Source organism: Ictidomys tridecemlineatus (genome assembly GCF_052094955.1).
Source record: "Ictidomys tridecemlineatus isolate mIctTri1 chromosome 12 unlocalized genomic scaffold, mIctTri1.hap1 SUPER_12_unloc_4, whole genome shotgun sequence".
NCBI classification, from domain to species: Eukaryota; Metazoa; Chordata; class Mammalia; order Rodentia; family Sciuridae; genus Ictidomys; species Ictidomys tridecemlineatus.
Window position 1 is genome coordinate 1034519 of NW_027520962.1, and position 7016 is coordinate 1041534.

Genomic DNA, 7016 nt, shown 5'->3' on the forward strand with positions numbered 1-7016 from the left:
GAGAATAAGTAGAGAGGAATAGAAAAGACTGGGAGCTACAAAGAAAACTCATCACGCCTAGTGACAGATTGGTGCAGTGAAGATCTCTGCCACAAACACAGTAGAGCATGGCTGCCTGGTGTCCTGGAGTAAGCTTTTCCTCCCAAGATCGATTGCTGTCTTGTCATAAACAAATTTATAAAAGTGTGTTGCAGGGTTGCCCTGCTCAAATAAGATTCACTGGTTACAGCACCCCTGCCAGAGCAGGGGTCTCTTTCTGGTAACTACTCATCTGAAGGCAGAACATCCCATAGCAGGAGGTGTTAGCTGGGGGATCCTGTAAGTAACTATTCTCAGTGGGCAGTGGGCATGCAGGCACTGAGACAGCATTACAGTTCTGAAGCCCTGACCCATTGGCATTTGATACATCAGCAAGGGGAGGCTAGCTCTACAGATATTTTCAAATGTCCAGGAAGCACATGGTATGTGTGTGTGGGGGGGTAGGCTATGTGCTTGGATGTGGTTTTATGAACTGCAATATGTATCCCCTGCCTCAATTCATAAATTGGAGACCTAGTTCCTGGTATGACTGTATTTAAAGATTGAAACAATTTTGGAGAGGTGATTAAAATTACATAATTTCACAAGGCTAAAACTGAGTTGCTGTTGTTCAAATTCCTCAGACTAGAGTGTGCAGTTATGGCAGCTCTACTGATCACTAGCCAGGCAGTGGTGGAGGTGATATCCCTATCTTTCTATTTGGAATCTGTGCTTTGAGGGTGGGTGTGGTATTCTGGCAGGCACAGCAGATGGCAGTGGTGTTCCGTGATTTTGCACACTCAACTAGCTTGCCAGGCTACAGCTCTAGTTTAGATAACTCAAGGGTCAAAGATGAAAATGTCAAGGTCCAGTCCTTTTCATGGGAAAAAGAAATTACCTTAAAGTGTCTACTAAATGTTTGCATTTCCCTAAGATTCATATGTTGAAACCTAATCAGCAACATGATGGTGCTTTGGGAGGTGATTAAATCATAAGGGTTCATGAATAGGTTTAGTGTCCTCAGAAAAGAGGCCCCGGAGAGCTCCCCTTCCAAAATGTGAGGACATGGCAAGGAAGTATGATCTGTGATCCAGAAAACAAGACCTCACCAGACCCCACCAAATGTGCAGGCACCTTGATCTTGGACTTCAGTCTCCAGAACTGTGAGCAAAAAGTTTCTTTTGTTTATTAGCCATCTTGTTCATGGTGTTTTATTATAGTAGCTGATGTGGACTAAGATGGTATCTACATAAACAGAAATTAAACTGGGATCTAGGAAATTAAATGAGACACTGTTTAAAAGGAGAAGAAAGTATTCTCAGGCATCTGTGTGTCTGTGGTCTAACTCTCTCTCCAATTTCAACAGTGATTTATTGCTATTTCAAGTCTAAACTTGAATCTTTGCTCCATGGCTCCTTGAAGTTTTCTCTTTCTCTGAGGCTTCCTGGGTGCATTTGCTGCTGTGAGCCTGGATATCAGAACTAAGGACAAAGCAGGTTAGCCTCAGACTGGCTTCAAGGCTATTATTTATACACCTGTCATAACTGGCCCTTATCTCTGCAGCCCACTCTCAGCACAAGGCACACAACCCAAGCTACGCTCTGCTCCTCATGAGGTGCTTAGGAAGGGAAACTTAACTCCTTTAGAGAGCAGGTAGCTGGCACCTACTCTTGCCAGTACACTCCTATCAGGATGCCTTATTGCAAAAGCCCAGCAGATAAGAGTAGACACAGAGAATAAGGTCCCTGAGCATTTACACATATATGAAACATCTCTCATACTGCAGGAGTTGCTTTCTGAGAGCACTATTTTATTTTTACTTTCACTAAGAATTTTATGGGTCAAGGTAGTGTAACTACCAAAAGTTAGAAAGAAATTTCAAATTTTTTTAGAGCATCAGAAGTCAGATGTCTAGGCAATGTCTGGAGGTGAACCCAGAATAGAGAACTTGACCAGAACAATATATGGTAAATATAACCTAAAGCAGGGTACTCAACAAATACTCCTGATTGTCTGTCCCTTTATGAATGACTACAAGTAAATTAACATACTATTAGTCATCAAAAGTTAGAGGACATAGAAAAGCCCTAATTGAGCATCTCTTCCAGGTTGTTCACTAGTCCAATGAACATTGAAAATGTGTGTTAGTCTACTTGGATATAAAAATTAAAAAAAAACCCAAACAAATAAACAACAAAATGACTTCATATCTTGCCTGCAAATCAGTAAGACTAACATTGGGAAACTTGTCTATGTGAAGTTTTTTTTTTGTTGTTGTTGTTGTTGTTGTTGATTAGTAAAGAGAGATAAGCAATTGTTGCCAAAATATGTAAAAAGACATACAGATTACTTTTTTGGAAATTTTTGCAAAGTTTCTTAGGTACTTGAGCAATAAAATTGATATTACAAAGTATATTGATGGTGTCTTATCTCCCTGGATTTACATGGTTTTGGCTAAAATTTGACTTAGGGAGAAATCCTCTAAGATGCATTCCCAGGAATTCTAATTTTGTGGAATATTAAGATTTTTAATGAAAGAGCTCTATGTTTAAATACGGGGGAGACTTGTATTCACCAGGCTTTTAATTTCTGTAAATTGAAGCTGTAACATCTACCAAAAGATAACTATTTCCAAGTATCCCTGGCTTGCTCTAAATCATCTGGAGACTTTAGACAGCTCTAAACTCTATGCTTTAATAGTCACAGGGAACATGAGTTTCACAGGGCCACCACTTTCAAAAACAGTTGGTGGATCCTTCATCTGCCTACCATGCTGTGCCCATCCCTTCGTGCAGGAACCAAGATAAAAGTTCTACTCTCACTCTCTGAGTCGGGGCTGACCTTGCTGCTTCCCCTGGGTGGCCCTATCTGTGTTCTCTCCAGGTAACTGTAGGTATAATAAAACTATGAAACTCCTTCTGGTTTCTCTCTTTTATCTGTGTCTATCCTTACTCCTCTGCCTCACCTAAAGTAATAACGAACAGTAAAAACAAAACTGAATTAGAAAATAGTTTAACTTTTTTTTTTTTTAGTACTAGGGATTGAACCCAGGGTTGCTTAACCAATGAGCAACATTCCAACCCTTTTTATTTTTTTATTTTGAGACAAGGTCTCACAAGTTACTTAGGACCGACCTTGCTAAATTGCTGAGGCTGGCTTTGAACTTATGATCCTCCTGCTTCAGCCTCCAGAGTCTCTGGGATTACAGGTATGTTCTACCAGGCCCAACTGGAAGACTTCTTCTCTCTCTCTCTCTCTCTCTCTCTTTTAAAAAAATATATATATGTTGTAGTTGAACACATACCTTTATTTTATTTATTTATTTTTATGTGGTACTGAGGATTGAACCCAGTGCCTCACACATGCTAGGTGAGCATTTTACCGCTGAGCCATAACCCCAGCCCCTGGAAGATATCTTTAATGCACTACTCTCACAAATGTATATAAATAAATGAAATAAAAGAACCTTCTAAATTTTTAGTGTTGATCTTTCTTGGCTTTGGAATTTTTTTTTTTTTGGTGGGGGAATATATCTTGTGCAACTGGAATTTCTGGGATCCCCTTTGAGAGGTGCTGTTCAGGAATTCTGGAGAGATGCTGATTATCTGTATGGGGGGAACATGGTGAGTCAGTAATTGTTTTCCAAAGAAATGAACCACATCATTGTGAAATGTAGTTAAACATTATAGTCCAGGGAAAGCTCAATTTCCAGCTGAACACTCACCTGCAGACTTTTCCTCTCTTAGGAATTAGTATATAGACACTGAAGAGTAAAATCTGAATGAACTTAACATAGTTTGTGGAGCCCATATATTTTAAAATCCATGTAACTTTTACTTTCTAATCTTTAAGCAAACTAAATGGCTTCTCTTAGGCACTGCAAATACAACCTGCCCAAGTTGAACTAATTATCTTATCCCCACTCAACTTCCTGCAAGTGACATTTCCATCTACCTATTCATTCACACCAGACACCCATCTAAGAATCTACCACTCTCCATCTTTTCCCGTACCATAGTCCCCTACCATACCCTACCAATCACATCATCTTAGCTTGTGTCATTTGTATCATGATGTAGTTCCTCTCCATCTTCAATATTTGTTTTAGTTCAGATCATCATCATCTCACATATCAATCAAATTAATTATGTCTTAAGAAGTTTTCCTTTTCTTAACATTTCTCCCTCCCAGTCTCTTATCCATGCTGATAGATTTGCCATTGTACTATATGAAGCAAAGTTCAAATTCCTTAATCTTTCATAATTGCTTTTCTATTATCCCATCCATGTTTGCTTTCTAATTTTCTCTGGTGTCCACATCTAGCACAGGATACAATTTGTTCACATTATTTTCTCTGTGATGTACTAAGTGTTTTTCTACTGTTTTCCTGGGCAACCTTATTTATACATCACTACCCAACATATAACTCTCTTTCAAGATGAAGTTCAAGAGTGTTCCTCATTTATGGAAAAAAAAATCTTGGTATCTTTCATTTCTTCCCCTACCAATCGGGAGTTTTATTATATTTATTTGTTCACAGGTTTGCTTTTCCCACTAAATGACAAGTTCTTAGAGGTAAGAGTTTGTTACCCATCTTAAAATCTCCTAAGATTTTAGGTAACACTTCTTACATCAAGGATAATTTTACAAGTGCTTATTTAATGAAAGGATCATCATTTCCTTTTGCACACAAAATATTATAAACTATGTACAGTATAAGAATCCTACCTGAGAATGATTGAAAATTGCCTCCCGTAAGTTAATCATCTCATACTCCCTCTTCCTTTCAGTATGATTGGAAAGTGAAGAAGAAGTAAATTCTCTTTGGATGTTTCCCCTCAAATCATCATTTAAGAAAGAAGTGGATTCTCATCTTCCCACCTCCCTTCCTTTCCTACTCCCAACTCTGATTTTTCCTCAGAATGCATATGGCGGCATTAGCAATTACCCATGATAGGACCCAGAGAGCCTAGAAATACCTTTCTCAGGTCCTTCTAATTCAAATCCTTAGTGTTACTTACCACTTACCATGTTTGGAAGAGGAGAGAACAGTGGAGCCAATATGAGGTTTGTGTGAGCAGACTACTACCTTAACTCAGGATTAAGCAATCAGGTTCAATGATGAGATTCTGACATAAAGTTCTAGTCATTTGTATCAAATTGTAGAAATGAAAAGGATATTTGAACATTAGAATTCCCAGAGACAATTCTCTAAATTAATCTGAAGTCAATTCTTCTAAGAATCTTAGTAACTATTGAAAATTATTGATTGTTGAGAATTGTAGTCCTGGGTGAAACTAACAAGTTATTAATATCTAATAAGTTGTTTATTAAACAGAAGACAGTCAAATTAACCACATTAAAATTCACTTCCATTCCCACTCTCCCTTCTATACTCTCTCTAGAATTGTTATAAGAGTAGATTTAAAAAAATTATTTTGTAGTTGTTGATGGACTTTATTTTATCTATCATCTATCTATCTACCTATCTTTCTTTCTATCTATCTATCTATCTATCTATCTATCTATCTATCTATCTATCTATCTATTTATCTATCTATCTATCTATCTATCTATCTATCTATCTATCTATCTATCTATCTATTTATCTATCTATCTATCTATTGCACTGAGAATCAAACCCAGTGCCTCATACATGCTAGGCAAGTTCTCTACCACTGAGTCACAACCCCAGCCCAAGAATAGATTTTTAAAATACCTTTCAATGAAAAGAAAAATTTATGTTTGCAAAATAAGAGATTCTCCATTTGTTCAATATGCTGATTTCTTTATAAAAATATTTTAGCCTGATAGGCAGCAAAAGCTCATTCCCTTTTCTAATGGTGTGTTGAGGGGTATTATCTCAAGACCAGGAAGATTAGGTCAGAAGCAGTAAAGAAGCTTTGAACTTGAAAGAAACAGAATGAGCTTTAGTACTTACAGCTGTCCTCCTCTTCAGTTATACATTTCACAACATAGCAGGCGTAGATGAACCCTGCCAGCTGAAACAAAACAGACATGCTTTAGACATCAGGCAAAAGCATCAGACAGGACCACAGCACTCAAGGGAATGGTTCAAAGACCAGCAATTAACAACCACATTCAGGGTTCCAAAATGGTTCATCAGACTGAATCTTGACTGCAGTGTGAATTCTTGATTCCAGGGATGTCTATCTGCCTTACAAATAAATATATTGCTCTATTTTTCCACTGGTGTTTATGTATAAGATTTGTTCATTTCCAGGCAATCTAAAGCTTCAAGTAAAAAAAAATATGTCCATTCATTAATTGATTTAACATGTACATTTGTGCCAGTCAGTTTCTGCTTTACTTTTCTTTAGATCAGGGCCCAAGATTCTGAAACTGATCTTTCCTCCTGACCACCAGAAAAATACTTAAGAGAAAAATATTAAGGAGATTCCATGGTATGTTGCATATACTTTTTGTAAGCAAGAAAAACTCTTATTTAGACCTGTAACAGGAACCAGGGCATATTGAACATATGAAGATGATATGTTAAAGGGATGAGATGGACACCTGTAAGGAATGAGTATCATAACAGTGCACTGAATTTGGGATTGCATGTATGTTATAATCCCTTCCAAAATATGTTGTAAAAAGACCCCAGTTGTGAGAAAAGCCCTTGCTTACTGATATTGGTGCCTTAAGGAAGTGCAGCAATGTCATTTGGTATCTATCCCATCAAATAGAGTTGTTTCATATTATTATGGTTTGAATTGGTGTCCCCTCCCCCAAAAAAAAGCTCACATGTGAGACAATATAGGAAGGTTTAGGGAAGAAAAGATTGAGTTATATCCTTAACCTAATCATCGAATTAATCTCTGATAGAATTAACTGGTAACTGGAGTCTGGTGGGGTGTGGCAGGAGGAAGTAGTTCATGGGTTGCATAGCTATGGGGTATGTATATTTGTATCTGGCAAATGAAGACCTCTCCCTCTGCTACCTGACCATATATCGAGCTATATCCCTCTGCCAC

At 37.7% G+C, this 7016-nt stretch overlaps 1 long non-coding RNA gene across 1 annotated transcript in view; it reads right to left on the minus strand.

The window, feature by feature from the left end:
* The window catches only part of LOC144372324 (uncharacterized), a 28286-nt gene extending 22272 nt beyond the window's left edge, over positions 1–6014 (minus strand). Inside the window, exon 1 of the long non-coding RNA XR_013432338.1 lies at positions 5960–6014. This is a non-coding gene — a long non-coding RNA (uncharacterized LOC144372324). The remainder of the gene's footprint in view (positions 1–5959) is intronic.
* Between the last annotated feature and the right edge of the window lie 1002 nt (positions 6015–7016).